Below are 18,764 nucleotides of genomic sequence, written 5' to 3' on the forward strand. Positions count from 1 at the left end.
TCGTTCTTTGATATTAACTTGTTAGTAATCTCGAATAACTCTTTGCTCTGCAGCAGAAACTTTCCGTGATCTTAGTACTGTAGTGAGCTGATTTCGCCTCATGGACTATGTTTTTGACAAAATAAGAGACATAATCAAGAAGATTATGCTTCGAATCTTGATTTGAAAGACGTTTTCATTAATACCTTCAATAATCCACTGACAGTTTTTCTAAAAGAAGATTAAAAGGACTAACACCCAGTGATTCTTGAATTGATTCCCTAACAGTAAGCAACAGCAAATGAACATCCTTATCCCAATTTTTTCCTGCATTAAAGCAATATGGCCAAATCAATTTCGTCAAGGTGTGATAAAAACGTTCCAAAGTTCCTTGATTTTCATGGTGATGGCAGAAGATTGATACTACTAACTACTAATTCAGGCATAATTGACTGGAAAAATCCAAACATAACATTTGAACCCTGATCAAAATCAATAAAGTTAAGAATGCCAGCAAGTGTTAAAAAAAAACTTTACCAAAACTTTGACGATGATTTTAGTTTTAATATTCATCAAAAGAAATGCATCTGGAAACCTTGAGGACGCACACGAGGTCAACAAGTATTGGTTGCCTTATTTCGTCTTAAGTAAGGGACAAACAGAGTCTACCATTATTCGCTAAATTGTTCGATAAAAGCAGCAATACGTTCCCAATGAGCTTTATGTATCTTCTTATTAGGTTTTACCATTTGGCATGTCTGACAAGATCTACAGTATTTCGAACATGACTCATAAATTTTCCCCAATATAAATGATTCAAGATCCTATCGTAAGTCTCATTGACTCCTAAATAACCAACCAATGCAATTGTATGGGCTGGACTAAGAAATTCCTGTCGATATGACCTCAGAACAACAACTTGATTCCTCACAGACCACTCGTCACCAACGGGTACCTCAAGTGAACTTCATTTTCTCATAAGGACCCCATTTTTGTAAGTCTTTGGTATGTTGTTCTTGTTGTAGGGTTTAACGCCATTTTTCAGCACACGATAGGCTATACATGGCGGCCAGTATTAATGGTGGAGGAAGAACCCAGGAAAACCCCGGAAAGAACCATCGATCCACGCGTAGCTACTGCCAAGCTTTCTCACATACCCACATTGGCCGAATTGGAGACTCGAACCCACGCAGACAGAGGTGAGATGGCAGTGATCCGTAACGGAGAGCGCTTTAGACCACTCGGCCACTAGGGGCCCCCTGTCTTTGGTATGACGGGCGGGGATCGAACCCACGACCACCACATCAGAGGTGCCAAGGCGGACTCTCTAAACACTAGGCCACCGGAGCGGTTTTCTTTTTCTGACCATGAACTATCTCCTCTCCTAATTGACTTTCCTTGTTCTGGCTCATGTTTAAACATTTTTAGTTGAATACAGAAGCATATTATTCTGAGTGTCCTATATTTGCCCCAATGTCAGACGTGTTCAGTCAACAGAAAAATGGAAACATAATCTCGGTCAAATGTAATACACTTTAGACCTTGGGACATTTATTATCTCAATGTAAATTACCAGCAGGTGGTAAAGAAAACAAAATCAACAATGAGTAAATACTACACTATAAAGCACTTTTATTATATAGTACTTAGTTTAAGTCTACATAACTATTTTCCTACCAATTTTTTTAAATGGTGCCCATTGCCAACATGATAATGGCTATGTTTATGACTGTATACCTTGTTCTGATGGTTATAATAATTGTTGCCAAGGAGATGACCCCTGATAAGGTGGGATTTGGTGCGAATATGTTAGCATGTATTTGTATGTTAAGGCCATACATTTCTTGAAATGAAACGACATGTCTGACTTAAATGTCCAACAAGATTTGAATATTTTCCTCTTGCGCACCTAATTAAAATTTATTCAACCTTTCTTCAAGGTAACGCATGGTGAAAAATTTAATTTTAGAAATACGTTTGTCACTACTTGGGTTAAAAATTCAGAAGAATTTCATATAATTTTGTTGAAGTTATATTAGTGGCTGGTATATATGCACAATAGATGCTTAACATTGTATTTGGCTCAATATAGTTTCCGAAGTTCTGAAAACTGATTCTTTCTTTTATTAAAAAAGCTCAGGTTCAAACATGTTTTCTATCTAAAAGACCACATACAGCAACTGAACGAAATTGTTTGGCTACATAATTGACAGATGTCTTTTCAAAGATTTTTTTTTCTTTCTGAATCATATTAGGACACATGACTTGTCCCGATATAACCAAATAGTTTTTGAAGAGTACTAATTTTCTGAAGGACTATTATATTCAAGCATGCATACATTTCGGAAATGTCCGTCTCTGTGACTACATATGTGTTTAAGTCGGATTTTGCAATTGTTTGTATTATTTGTTAGTTGTTTTGTCTATTTTGTTCTTTCTTTTTTCCTCTTCCTTACGTTGCCTATTGTACTCAATATAATGCAAAGCTAATCCAATAATACTTTTTCTAATAATTTTATATTTTGAAGTATGCTCAGCAAATATATTTAACAATTCCAAATATATCATAACAAAACAATGATTCGCGCTAATTGAGAACGAAATATACGACTAATTTCACTGCACTTGCTCAGATATGAAAAGACCAACACCAATATCTTATTTTTCATTTTATAAATTCTACTGCGATGTGTTGTACTTGGCAGAGACTAATACTAGTATTTTACTAAGGTATTGTGAAGTGCTGACTTCAAAGCTTCCACTGATTTGGCGCTCACCGTACTCTCGTTCAAGTGGTTTCACCGCACAAGAGTTTTTAACAATTCTAAACTATTCAGTACCGAACATTTAGCAACAAAACATATAGAATTGTTAGTGACCAGATTTTCTACAAAATATTTATAGTCAGCGTAAGATTTAGATTGTATGCATGTTGTTTTGCTTTAAGACTAAGTAATCAGCGATGTTTATTGCTGATACCATATCCTTCACTACTTTGAATAGGTATGAGAGCCTACTGGACTCACGTCGTTGTTGAAGGCTTCGGAGTTCCAGAACTTGTAGCTTCCTGGATACACAAGCTTCATCGCTATAATAAATGATATAAATATAAAAGAATTTATAGTTGAGAACTTCCAACTTACATTTAGGGTCAAGGCTAAAGCAACAGTTCAAAAGTGAAATGTGCAACAAGTGCAACCATTATTAAAGCTATATGATTGCAACAAATCTTTCTCTGTCTGTATCAAAGATGTTAAGAGGTTTATCGGAAAGAATAGGAGCAACAAGTGCTAGTACAGAGTCATGTGTGAACAAAATAAAAAGACATGAAAATGTTTCTTCTAGCAATCCAAATAGGCACGTTAGTACTACTGGCAATATAGTAAGAGGATTGCATGGAACTGTTGGAAAGTTTATTCCTTTCTTTGTTGATCATGTTCATTTATTAGTAGTTTTAGCTGCTCTGCTCTTTGCAATTTTGATCAGCGATGTAAATACTGCAACAAAATTTCGAAGCTTTTCAGAAAGAAAAGTTAAATTAGACTATGTACTACAATCATCATCATACTTATTAAAGACTCTTGTTTGTTTCAGCATCAGTACCTCTAAAATTAATGTTTTGTTGTGATCAGAAGACGAACCCATCTGTGTTCATAGAGTTTACCCAGCTTCGTTTATTTTTTTATAAGTCTCTATCTTTTGACAAAATTCCAGACCATTTATCAGCTGTTCGGATAATAATTTTACTAGGTCTGTAATTTTGGTGGTGTTCAGTATTAGATGGTTGTCAAGAAAGAACCTACATACTACTTACATCCAGTGGTACAGAAGGATGTATACAAATTCGCTAGTTTGAACTTCAGGCATGCTGATTTTAAAAAATTGGAAAACGGAAGTTCATTAATACAGACAACCATTTATTCCTATAGAAATTTTTCCCCCTCGTAACCAAAGCTGAGATACACACTTATAATGTTCTGAATTAATTACACTCAAAGTATTTGTACGCAGCCTCGACTAAGTAGACAATGAAATCCTGGAGAAAAAACAAGTCAACACCACAAGCTTCCCGTTAACGAGCACAACAATAAAATTTCTTTGCGTTTCTCCATATAATTTCAGATGCAGAAACTATGTAAAGAGATATTAGAGTTTCAAGTGGGTCTTTCTTTCTTTAAATTTGTGTTTCTATTTGAAAACATGGGCAGAATTATTTATTTATTTATTTATTTATTTATTTATTTATTCTTTTATTTTTTTATTTATTTATCGTTTGCATTGCATGCCTAGCCATTTAACAGCACCATCATCAGCAAGGTGCAGTGCATGCAGTCCACCAGGGAATTTTGCCAGTGGGCAGTTGTTCACAATGAGCGACATGGACTGCAGTACTTCACAGCTGCTAAAAGAGTCGATGGCCTGGCCCCATTGCACAAGATTGACTGCACGATGCCCATGTCCTATCCGGAAACGGCTCAACGTGGTCCACCGATGTTAGTGGAAAGTTGAAGCCAGAAGGGTAGAGAGATGGGTCAGCTAAGAGGGAGTGGTTTACATCTGTTGAAGACCATTCATCACTCCATGCTGAAATAGCTGTTATATACTCCTGCAACAGACCTAACTAGATTGGATGTCTAAAAGCCAGCGGACTGCTGGAAGTGAAGTAATGTCCACGTACAGTGGAAGTTTCTAACCGGTATAGACATTAGCCAGCAATTTTGTAGTTGCTTCTGGCGACGGAGATGTGGAGGAGAAATGTTGCTGAGTACCGGCAGAATAATTGAAAAGATCCAAATGTTGAAACAAACATGTGCACAGATATTCAAGCCTATGAAGAAACCTGGTTCCATGTAATAATGTGGCATTAAACACGTAATGGGGCAGATTTGCATTCTTGTCAATTTCGTTGTGTGTGTAGGTCTCACGTATAGCGCCTAATCTTTAGAGGCTCTAAGCGCTTTACAACATTAGACAAAACATATAACATAAAAAACATATAATGATATGATTACACAAACAAACACTATGAAATTAGAAAACAATTTTGAAAAGCATGCTGAGAATATTTAAGGTAGGAAACATTATTAGGTTTTTAAGTTTGTTCTTGCACTCCAAAGAAGTGAGTTTTGAGAGCCCTATTTGAATGTAATCACTGTGTCTTTTGTCTAAGTTCAGTGGGCAATTCATTCCACGTTGCTGGGACCTGGTATGCAAAAGAACGCTATTCAAATGACTTTGTTTTCATACTTGGAATAATGACTATACGATTGTCAGAAGAGGAGCGTAAGTATCTTGCTGGTGTGTACACATGGGTGAGGTCGGATAGGTATGTTGGACTAGAGTCCGCCAGTGAAACGTAGCACAGAGAACAAATTTTGTGTTTGATTCTGGATCGAATTGATAGCCAGTGTAGGATACAGAGCAGTGGGGAGGTGTGCTCTGATCGTGGTACTCTAAGTATGATTCAAACAGCTGTGTTTGAACTTTTTGAAGTTTCTGGAGCAGATATTGAGATAAACCAGGTAGAATTGAGTTACAATATTCCAGTCTTGAAAGTACTAATGAATACACGAGTGTTTTAGTGGCATCAACTGAAAGCTATTTGCGAACTGAGCTGATTTGATGATTATGAAGTATACAATTAAGAAGGCTGGTTGAATGAGGGTACACATAGAAGACCTCTGATAACTATGAAAGGTGAACCAGCTTTCACTATTCATAATGAATGAAGAAGTTCAATAATGTATATTAAATATTTTTTTACATGCAAGATATCTAGAGTGCATCATTAATTTTCCTTGCTACTTTTCAAAAAATAGTTAAATATACCGAGATGGAGCATCAATGAAATAAATTGCTAAGACTTCTAGTTTGAGTTTCAACTGTATTGCTTATTAGTCGTGTTTATCAAGCAAAATGTTTCCTTCTTTATAATGGGTTTTACTATCATATCGAAAGAAATAACTATATATATATATATATATATATATATATATATATATATATATATATATATATATATATATATATATATATATATATATATATATATATATATATATATATGACATACGTTATATGTAATTATAATAAATGTATTTATCCCTATAGACCCTAGAATTTTATGAAAGATGTTGCAGCTATCTTTTTTTACCAACCGCTTGATTTGTCCGGACAAAGTTTCCAGTATTTCACCAATAAGTATCATCAGTATTATCTATTTTTTCATCGATGACAGAGTTAATAAAGTGCATATTCGAGTGCGTTCCAAAAAAGCATATAAAACTGTATGCGGACCATCAAGCCAATGGTTTAGAACGTATTCTTAACACGTTTGTTGGTCAGTTACGAGACAGAATATTTTTGTACATCAGTTTATCGTTGCATCTGTTTCACAGGATAATAAATGAAAAGCCAACAAACAAACTTTATTTCAGCTTTTTTTGGTAAAAACGAAAATTGACGTAAACTTCTCTGGCCACTTCATTACGATCTCAAAATAGTAAAGCCATGCGTTAATTACACTATGATTTTCAGGATTTCTCGAACGCCTGCGCATTTGTCGAGCAAAGATTCTTCAAGCAATTTTGTTTTGGTCAATGTTAAAATGAGTCATTCTAGAATCCTCTTCACAATAAGCATGAGGAGAACTAAAACACATTGAAAAAGTTATACTACTTGATTGCTTTCATGTTATAAAAACAATTACAAAGGCAGAATATGAAAATCTTATTCAAATATAAAAACGTTTCAAGACGTGCGACTTCATAAGATTTCAAATAAATCATTATATTGTGTTGCTATTGACATTGAAACGTGTTTGCTCCTGCTTATCAAAATGTATCAACAGAAAATATATACATATATAAACTTACATTTTATGCTGTCTATTGTAATTTTTAAAATGAGACAAACTATTTTTTCATTTCAAATTACGAATAGTTTCTGAATTATTGTTATCACTCTTTTTTCTTTGAAAAAGAATTGTCTTTATTCATGCAAATATTTGGATTGTCAAATGCAATGTTCAACGTGTATTCAAATGTCAGCTGGATACAAATTACCCAAGAAATCAAAGAAAGATGATAACTTATTTAAACCGTTTTATCATCTGTTTAATATACATAACTGTGTTTCTTTGTTTAAATTTTAGACGACATTGTTGAATACCTCACGTCTCTTCTAAGCTATTGTATTGTTAAATTGCCTTATAACGACGGATAATGTTTACTCTGCAGTACTGTATGACAAGAATAACATACTAGTTTTATTGCAATCTTGTTAACATTTTTACGTAATAAATTGGGGAAGAAGGTTACGCTTGAGTTGTTTGCGGTAAAACTGCAATCATGTTTATTTAAAATGAACAAAGTCAAAACACTAGGGGAATGGCAAATTCAATACCATACAGGTATAAAAAGAAACAATATTTTAATATCTGCAAAAAGTTATATTTTACACTTTCCAATTTTGAATTCCAGATATAATCATAACACTAACGATAAGCCTTAGATTATGAAAATAAAAAATAGAGTGTGTTATTGTTGTTGTTTTTTTGTAGTTTTTTTTTAAACATTTCAAATATCGTATATTTTCACTTTTATTTCCAATACAACATCAAACTGCGCAGACCCAAACTAGATATGCAACTGCATAATCCCCCACACACAGGTCTGGGTCTAGAGTACTCAGTTGAAAAAATAACACAGAAATAGCCTGCCGGCGCATTATGTGACAGCAAACATGCTCTATGTTATTTACAGCTGGACTCGACTTATTGGCAAGTAAGAACGGTACCATTTTATCTTCAAAGCTGTTTAATTACAATACATGCAATTTATGTGTTGCATATAAATAATGAAATTTTTCTTTCGTTATTATGATTTACAGCAATCTGATTAGCCAGGCCCATGTGAATTTTCTGGGTCTATACCTACATGAACCCAATTAATGTATGTCACACCCACATGCACTACCTTTCTCTACATATACTCAACGAATAAAGACTATATTGTTTTTTTTTTAATTTGTATGTGGTTTTGCTTTCGCAATCAGAATTGCTTTTATTGAATATACAATTGCCAGGTAAAGAACGCTAGAATTCATTTGGTTTGTAGCCCTTTATTGTTATTGTTTTAAATTTGTTTAAATGTTACCAATTGTACAACTTTTTATTATTTGTCCTACCTCGCATCTTTTTTTTTCTCCTTCTGTTTATTCAACACGTAGTATGTGAGAATAGTACTTAAAGTTCCTTTCCATCCGATTCAGTGACTGATGAAATAAAAACAGCTGGTTATGTTGTGTACATAGTGAATTCCACAGATGCCGAAGGCGACCAATTTAAACTACACTATGAAGGGTAACCCACTAATATGTCCATTTTAGATATTTGACTGAAGTACATTTTTTATCGTTCATTTGCAAGTATTATTTGAATTCACAAAATTAATAAGTCAATAAATTTTCAGCTATATCTTGATCAGAAAGAACCGGTAAAACAAACATGAACTGAACAGAACTAAACGTTTTAGTTTATTTGGTCAAATGCTTTGTTCATACTCTACGGAGATTCGAACCTGGATCCAACGGTAAACGGCACCCATCGCCCTGCTTGTAAGTATGCCCCTTTTACCCTATTGATCTTGCACACATCACAAACAGGCATCCATACATAGTAGAAACACCCACATGTCGACCTGGTAATTAATTATGACCTATTCAGGCATTCCGGACTCCAATAACACAAATCAACGTATACAGAAATAGGTATAGAGGATTACATATATACAACAATAACGGAAAATGCAATCCCTGAAGGATCCTGTGTAACGTCATGTGTTGACGATTTGCGCATGGTTGAGACCTTCTAGGGGTCGGTGTTTATATCTGCCATTGCTTGACGCCACGCAAAGGAATGTTGTGTCTTTGGAAAATCTTAAAACGTAAACTATATATATCTAGCTCACCTGAGTGCTTTCCACTCTTCAGTGAGTCTTTTTCAAAGGCAAACACAAAACACAGACAAGACAAACAAATAAAACAGAAAAACCATTATGTTTGCGAAACTTTACATGGCTGATTCTACAGGAATTCAACCTTTGAACTCTATTATGTTTTAACTAGTTTATTTCATCTTGCTGCTGATACTGGAAAATATTTATATTGACCTAGAAACTGATGAGCTACAACGACATCTGTTATTTTATTATGACCAGGCTAGTTCATCCGATACATACATGAAAAGATCGTTGCCATTAAGCCGAAACAAAATCCACAACGGACTTGGGGACCCCGAGTGGCCGAGTGGTCTAAAGCGCTCACCGTTACGGATTACTGCCATCTCACCTCTGTCTGCGTGAGTTCGAGTCTCAGGCTCGGCTAACGTGGGTACGTGAGAAAGCCTGCCAGTGGGTCGGTGGTTCTTCCCTGGGTTTTCCAGGGTTCTTCCTCCACAAATTATACTGGCCGCCAGGTATAGCCTATCCTGTGCTGAAAAATGGCGTTAAACCCGACAACAACAACAACAACGGACTTGACGTGACCTTATGCAATGGGACGAACGTAAGCAACCCTTTAAGTTCCCTTGTTAGAGATGGTAAGACACAGAAAAACACGGCTTTATGAATTCTACTGAAACACTGAATTGAATTCAGTGGAGTAATCACAACAAAATGCTTTGAAACGGGACACGTTTGCAACTTAAGGATAATTTGTATACCCTCGTGCCATGGCGGTCTTAGCAAGTTATTACGTGAAAACAGATGTTATTTAAACATTATCACTCTATTACAGGAATCGGGGCCCCGAGTAGCCGAGTGGTCTAAAGCGCTGTCCGTTACGGATCACTGCCATCTCACACCTGTCTGCATGGGTTCCAGTCTCGGATTCAGCCAACGTGGGTATGTGAGAAAGCTTGCCAGTAGCTTCTCTTGGGTCGGTGGTTCTTTCCGGGGTTTTCCTGGGTTCTTCCTCCACCATTAATACTGACCGCCATGTATAGCCTATCGTGTGCTGAAAAATGGCGTTAAACCCTACAACAACAACAACAACTATTACAGGAATCAATTGTACGCAACCATAATTATCCATGAAGGCAGAGTGTTAAGAAAGCATGTTTAGATGTCAACATCTTGACGTCAGAGATAACCATACCTTCACTATGTCATGAGCGCCGAGCGCATAGATTATTTTTTCATAGACTCAGGTACTACATATCTCGAATACGATACAGTGTATAAAAAGCATGATGAAATAAGAGTCCAACGTACTTGGGATAAGAGTGAGGCACGCACACGGATATTCGACTGTGGTGCTTTTCCTTTAATGTTCCGTCAAGGAAGAGGGTCCAACTGTTGCAAACAAGTATTTCTGACTTTATTCCAAAGAGAAAATTAGTGGTGGTTTTTTGTACTCGTTGAAAATGGGTAACGTCTATTATTTTTAAATATAATCTCAGCAGAGTGCACATAGTATCCATCTTGGCATGCATTTTCCTCCATGTTTAAACCAAAAAATAAATCAACCAAACTAGTAATGTAAGACAACTTTCTTTGCACCAGTTTAGCGAGTGAGATAATGTGTTATTTACGTGTTCCATGAATGGTAATACTTAAGTATATTTACCACAAAATCTTGTACCCCCGCTTTATATATAAATGGCATGAGATGGGCATTCAAGTAGTACTGCCCATTCGTCCTTCTTTCTATCCATCTGTCACATTTGTTTCTGCAAAATATCTCCCTTATTTATAAATAGTTATGAACAAAATAACACTTTGCTTAGTTCGATTATCATTTTGAGTAATAGTTTAGCAGGGCTATCGCCCATCATTTTCGGAACGACTCACTCTTTTCCCAGCCCCAAAAAATCCCTTAATTATTACTGCATTTTAGCAAAATATGGTGTGCAGCTTGGTGGCCTTAAAAGAACTTGATTGGAATTTTCTATGTCTTCGTTGATATCTTGATGTTCACACCCACGCACTACTTTCTCTGCAAAATAAATCCCTGAAAATATTTAGATCTCAAAATATTTTATGTTTGATACTGATGAAAGCTTATATCATGTCAGTGGTTAGCATTGATTGTCATTATTTAGGGGTTGCTATGCAGGGACGCCTTCAACAATCAAACAAACGTCCTTAGGATCAGAATACGTTGGCATCACAAAAAATGGAAACATATACACGCATATGGTTGTCCGTCCAATAAGTGTTGCAACAACGTTTATGCTCACATTATAGCGACGGATGATGTAGGAACGGTAACAATGGCAACGGCAACTATTATTATTCCAGATACCACTACGATTTCCACAACAACCCTTGTCACCGGGTATGAAAGTTTTATAGCAGAGAAGAGAAATGTGGCCTGGATTTTTGTGTGGAGTCTTGGGTGTAATTATTAATGGCGTTTTGTTCCAGTTGATTTGTACCATCAACCTTGAGGAGCACCAAAACTCAGCTTAAGACGGTAGGTGGTAATCAGTTCTGCAATGATTTTGCCTTTTTAATTTCAATTATGCACCAGTATATGACTCCTCAACTGCAAATAAAACAGGAGATTATAGACATTTTCTGTATATTTACAAACTGACGTATTCCTTTTGTAGATGGAGAGCAGCTGCAGTTTATTATATTAAGATTTTTCTGTTAGCCTGAAAGAGTCTGTACGCTCAAATTTCTTTTGCTGTTGTCGCAGAATTGTATAAATCCCTTTATTTATTAAATACATGTACTCGGGTTTCTTTTTTTTCTTCTTTCTTCTTTTTCTTTTTGTTGTTCTTGTTGTGTACAACGATACCCAAGGGTGATTTATATACAGTGTACAATATTTCGAAATTTTGAGTTCGGTTCAGCCTATGCCGCACGTGCGAAGCGCTTTCGGTGGTTAGAACCGAATACTTTCAGCGCACAGACGATGTACGGCGGCATCTTCTGTGGATAAATGTCTCACCGTACGACTAAATATACCCATTACGGTCTACATTAAGGACTTGCACATCTTCAGCTGTGAGTTATTTATTAATTTCTTGTGTAAAAGTTATAAATATTGTACTACCACGTTTATTTTTGTATATTTTCTGTGAAGCATCGGCTTGCGTAGTATAATGCAAATATTTTCTATTCTTCTTTGCGACTTAACAAAAGATTTATATTAGCAATATAAAGTTGCATTTTTAAGAAACGTTTAGTACCGCGGATTCTTATCGGGCACGGGTAGGTTCAATTCTGAACCTGTGTACTGTTTTGTAATTATTGTGACGATAATGTAATGCATAGCTTACTGCAGGACATCAAAACATAAAAAAATTAAATTTAAACCATATTGTCTAGTATAAAAGTTCTAATAAAGTTTTTAAAATTAACAATTTTACATTTTTAAAACCAAATCTGAACAAGAAAACTGCAATTAAGAGTTATAAAGGTATGATCTTGAATATGGGAAATATCAAATTTAAAGGAATGGATATAAAAAAAGTAACTTCCTAGTCGAAAAATTGCAATAAAAACGAAAACAGGTGAAATCGAAAATATCAAAATTGAATAAGAACGGTAATTGAAGGATAAATTGAAAATAAGAACGAATAATTGAAAACTTAAAACACCACATTCGAAAATAACAACTGAAAATTAAAAAGTCAAAATTTAAAAACCACACCAAAAATGGGAAAACTGAAAATCTAACATTGAACATGAGAACTGAAAATAAGTACATGTACATGTACTGAATTCAAAATCGACTGGTGTGTGGCTTTATCCTCTTTTTTTTTTTATACATCTTACCCTTGGTTATTAGGTCTGGATATAGCTCTGTATCAATTGTTGTGTAGCTATCCCAAGCTTAAAACAAGTAGCTTACACTGGTATAACACTAACATATATATCAACGTGTTTTATGGATGAATAGACTGCTCATATGAGCAATATATCAGCTTTAGCATAGACCATACAAGAATCAAATGCAAACTGTTCTGTAGCAAGATAAATATAGAGAAGAATATGAATTATTTCTGTTTTCACAAATTTCATAGAACCGGTATCTCACCTAACTCTGGCAAATAGGGTGAACTACTTTCATCAACACTACAAAATAAACATCTCTTTATCAATTTAAATGAGGATACCAGCCCCATCTGACTAATGTTCTAAACTTAAGTACGGGTTTTTCCCACATCAGGCTGTTTCTGTCAAAGAATCAGTTGATGAACACCTCAGACTTTCCGTCAAATAAATTACCTGATCACATTAATTTTGGATAACTTTCTTTACTACCTCCGAATCCAGTCCTTCCGAAAATAAACAAAAAAACTTATTTCTGTCTAGATCATAAGGGTATCAACTCGTACTGGTTAACTCCCCTTTCTACCCTAAAGGTGTTGTTGCTGTAGGGTTTAACGCCATTTTTCAGCACACGATAGCCCAGTATTAATGGTGGAGGAAGAACCCGGTAATGGAGGCATCATACGTCTTCACACCATCAGTTTTTATTGTGAAAACAGTAAATAAACGAGGGACACGGTGCTGTACTCTAAGTACCAATTACAAACTAAGATGAAACACAGACATAACCAGACAAGTTATAACAATCTCCATTCTGCTCAAGTAAATGAAATTGCCACTAATAAATCCATGTTTAAACAAGCTCCTCATTCACTCCTGGAACCTCTTCCTCTGACTGAAACATTATTTTGAGCTTCATGATTGCAACAGCTGAATGACCAGTGACACAATAATGAAGCCAACCCATCTTCAGTTTCAATTTCCAAATGTCAATTTTTTTTCTTCCTCTCTGAAGACCAAAAGTTAGCACCAGTCACAATCAAAAGAATCTGTTTTATGATCTCTGATACGTTCAAACTGCATGGAAGAGTTTTGGCTGAAACAAGGAAATCTCACTTGCGGTTAAATTCTGACATTATACATGCACACACATTGAAGCAGATATCATAGATGACTTGCAGTTTATGATAATGCTAACTGAATGAAGAGTAAGTGAGCTACATACAATATCCATAGATGCGAACTACATGCAGTTCCATTGTGAAGGATCGGTCTTTCTATAGACACAACTTTGATCCTTCCTAAGAACAGCATGCTATCACTAGTCGGCCAAAAATAACTATTCCTTTCCTCTCCTTGAACAATCTGTTGAGAGAAGCAAAGATGCAGGACCCTGTAGGTACCCTCAGATGTTACCCGAGACTACAGTATCAGCATCAACTGTATAAAACTATTCCTCCCGCTGAAGGCATGAGTGCAAGACATAACCCCGCCCCCAAGTGCTGGCCTCTTGGCTAATGGGAGTCATTAAATCGGCGTACTGTTAAGTCTCACGGGATCAGGTACACTGAAGATTTCAGCTCACAAAATATGAGCAACATACATTAGCCTAGCACTGAATGTAATGTTTCAACACAGGACATACTTTGGTCAACTGATTGGTACAAACAGTCTGCCTTATCTAGTTTTCATTTACATGACATGCCCTTGCTAAGGAGAGAATTGAATCATGACAGTGACCATTTCCCATTTATATAACTCACAACCTTTGACCTAGACAAGAATTTGCCACTTTTTCGCCTGGGAAACTTTTGACACTGAGACAGTAATTAAGTGCAGAAGCCCACAGGGATCTCCCACGCACGTGTACAAATTGTCTCTTATCATTCTCCTTCTGTGTAACAGAGGTAGAGGTAAGATGCTCAGCATTTTCTCCTACTCATACCTCTTCTCCTAATGTAATGTAATCATATATTTGATGAAGAAAGCATTTTTTTTAATAAAGTATAAATCTCCTATAGTAGTTTCCTTATCATATAACAAACAATCCTTCCCACCCTTCCCCAAAAATGCCAGCGTCCTTTAAGGTGTAATGCTGATGAAAAATAAACGTGGTTCAAATCAATGTTAGTCACCTAGCAGGTAGAAAAAGAATTAAACCTGTAAGAGTTGCTTGCCTTGTTCTACATAATATATATATATAAAGACATTTTTCCATCTTTCTGGGAGAGCTGGATTACGTGTTGGGAAAGAGAGTTCTTCTAATGTAATGTTAGCAGTTAAGTATTATGAGTGAAATATAATTTGTGAAGAAAAACAATTGATTTCATATAATTCTATCATTCTTATATACTATATAATAATAATAATAATAATGAGGACTTTGTATAGTGCCTAATCTTTAGAAGCTCTAAGCGCTTTACAACGTTAAACACCTGTAACAAAAAAAAACATAATGATATGATTACAAAAAACAAACACCATGAAATTAGAAAAACATTAAAAAAAATTAAAAAAACATGCTGAAAATATTTCAGGTAGGAAACATTAATAGGTCTTTAAGTTTGTTCATGCAGTTGAAATAAGAGTTTTAAGAGCACTCTTGAATGAGATCACTGTCTTTGTGTCCAAGTTAAGTGGGCAATTCATTCCACGTTGCTGGGACCTGGTATGCAAAAGAATGTTGTCCATATGACTTCGTTTTCATGGTGGGAATAATGAGTATACGATTGTCAGAAGAGAAGCGTAAGTATCTTGCTGGTGTGTACACACGGGTGAGGTCAGAGAGGTATGTTGGACTAGAGTCCGACAGTGAAACGTAGCACAGAGCACACATTTTGTGTTTGATTCTGGATCAAATGGATAGCCAGTGTAGGGTACATAGCAGCGGCGAGGTGGGCTCTAATCATGGTACTTTAAGTATGATACAAACAGCTGTGTTTTAAACTTTTTGAAGTTTCTAGAGTAGATATTGAGATAAACCAGACAGAATTGAGTTACAATAGTCCAGTCTTGAAAGTACTAATGAACACACAAGTGTTTTAGTGGCATCAACTGAAAGATATTTGCAAATGGAGCTGATGCATCTCAACTCAAGTTATGCAGCTTTGCATATGTTCATGACATGTTGGTGCAATGTGAGAGTACTCTCCAGAGTAACACCTAGGTTTCGTACTGACTCTATGAATTTAATGTTGGTGTTGCTGATATGTATTGTTTGAGGTAAAGGATGTGAATGAGAAAGTCTTTGTGCTGTGATCAGAATGCCTTCAGTTTTATCATCATTCATCTGCAGCTTGTCACATGTCATCCATGATTACACATCAGAAATGCACCTCTCTACACCTTGGATGGTAGCATCAACTTCAGATGGGTAGCTAGATTTGTATATTTGGATGTCATCAGCATACAGTTGGTGAGACACTGCATGATGATCTATGACACTTGAGAGCAGCTGAGTGTAGAGAATAAAGAGAACAAGTCGAATAACAGACCCCTGTCAAACACCACAACATAAATTAACTGAGCTGGAGTGTATTCCATTTGCAGATACAATTTGTGTCCTGTTGACCAAGTAGGACTTGAACCACAGTAAGGCTGTATCATGAATGCCAAATACATGTTGGAGACGGTGAACTAATATGTCATGGTCTATTGTTTCAAATGCTGAAGACAAATCATGGAGGGTGAGGACTGTAATCTTTCCGCTATCCAAAGCCGAGAGAATGTCATTAACTACTTTTAGAAGAATAGTTTCAGTACTGTGGCAAGAGAGATATGCAGACTGTACACTGCTAAAAAGACTGTAACATACTGTTACATACAATCTTCTGGCATTGATTTTTAACATCTGAACATTAAAAAAATGGTGACTGTACCAATTATGAGATGAAAGTTCTAGAAGGACATGTCATCAATATCATATTACAGACATAAAATCACAAAACAACAAATTATAAATCCCTACACATACGCACTATGCAACTGTTGTTATGGATTTAATGCCATTTTTCAGGACATGATTGGCTACACATGGTGGCAAGTATATTTGATGGAGGAAAAACCACTAACCCATGGAAAGCTACTGGCAAGCTTTCTCTCATACCCATTTTGGCCAAGCCGAAAACTCAAACTCATGAGAGCCGGGATGTCAATGCCTTGGACCACTTGGCCACCCAGGGCCCATCTACGTAGCCTTAACAGTGACGTTGGGCCATTTTCTTTTTACAATGCAATGTACATATATATAAAGTACAGTCAAGGATATGACAAAGTGTCCCGTCTATACTAAGCCAGTACACTGATGTGCTGTGCAGTTTGTAAAGTTCTGAAACCAATTGTTGAATAAAATGCAAAAAAAGTATAAGTTCTTATGCATGCTATAATTTGTTGTAAAACAAATACTGCACCATTACACTGAATAAGAATGAAAATCCAGCACTTAAAATTCAGAAATCCTGAAGCATGGAGAAAAAAAATCAAATGCACAATAAATGAAAAATTATTTGGAATTATAAATGTTAATGCACTAACATGCAAAAGTGTCCATAATGAACAGGTGCCTGCTAAACAGAGGTGTCTGCTAAGGTAGGTTACACTGTATTTAGTACTAAATTAAAAACTATCAGAAGTATACATTTAAAACAAGGGTCAGAAATGGGTTTGCCAACATGCATTTTCAGATATTTTCATTTTTTGTTACACTTAAAAGTTGAGCCAAAATTAGACAGGCCCTTTAAAGAAAAATAATTATACAATGAAGTGTACATTATCACTTCTCAATCAACATTTTTTTGTTTTATAGCAGATCCAATTCAAAGATATTTTTGGTAGACCTATGTCACAAATGATATCCAAGCAATCATACCACTTTTTTATTGACAGTAACTGATCAAAGCGGGTAATGACTTAAGTAACCTATTCTTTTGGGATCAACCCAAGAACGATCATAATAGATGTACTTTAAGTCTAAATACATGACAAGAAGTTTAAATTTTAATTTTAAAAAAATCATGCCAACGCAAAGGAGAGTGATCAAAATATTATCTTACTTTTAACTTTACATATAAAAAAAAATTGTTTCATTACAAGCAATTCACCATAACCATTTCATTTTTTTCTAAACAGTTATGGTGATGTGCTAACTAAATATCTGAAACCATAATTTACATGTAGGAACTTTTTACTTAATATTGCTACTTACATAAACCAATCTTTCATCAAAGTTTCATTGAAATACATTACTGCACGAAATGGAAATGCAAAGCTGGAACTTTTCATTATCAGTGATACTGAACTTCAAGCTCTGATCCTTCAGTGTCCTCCCTGCCCTCCATCACTGAATATGTTTCTTCCTTAAGTTAAGAAGGATGAGTGAAATTCTATGCAAGTTTTATTGAAATTTCTAAATTCAAACGTTTACATCTATATTGCAGTAAAAATTGAACTGTATAAAGTTATATTGTCTCGAGTTGGAAAAATTATATTTTTCAATACACAAGCTTTGAAAATTCATTACCTGAACAAGTCTAATGCAATTTTTAAACAGTGATTATCCCAGAGATCATTCACACTTTCTAAAAATAAGCATATGGTCTTTTTCAAAGTATTGTATATTTTATTTTGTTGCACATTTATCAAGAGTTGGCTATAAAAGTGAATCACAATTAGGCAAAACAGGTACCAGGTTACCACATGTAGTGGATGGGGGGATAAGAATTGCTTTGTAACGGGGAGAAACAGACAAATGAGAATGTGACATGGGTTAACCTAAGAAATTATATTCATCCACCAAAAAAAAAAATCATAATACAGTCAAACCTGTCCAAAGCAGCCACTATGGGAAAAATGGGTGACCTCTGTTGATAGGTTAATTTCTCATACTTGGTTAATGATAAACACTATGCATCAAACACTGTTAGCATTATTAGTAGCAGTAGTAGGTTGTTATCAAGATATTTAGTTCAGCACTATTCAGCAAAAAATAATAAAAGTTCCACA

The sequence above is a fragment of the Sinohyriopsis cumingii genome, unplaced genomic scaffold, assembly GCF_028554795.1.
Source record: "Sinohyriopsis cumingii isolate HCF-2022 unplaced genomic scaffold, ASM2855479v2 utg003096l, whole genome shotgun sequence".
Classification (NCBI taxonomy): domain Eukaryota; kingdom Metazoa; phylum Mollusca; class Bivalvia; order Unionida; family Unionidae; genus Sinohyriopsis; species Sinohyriopsis cumingii.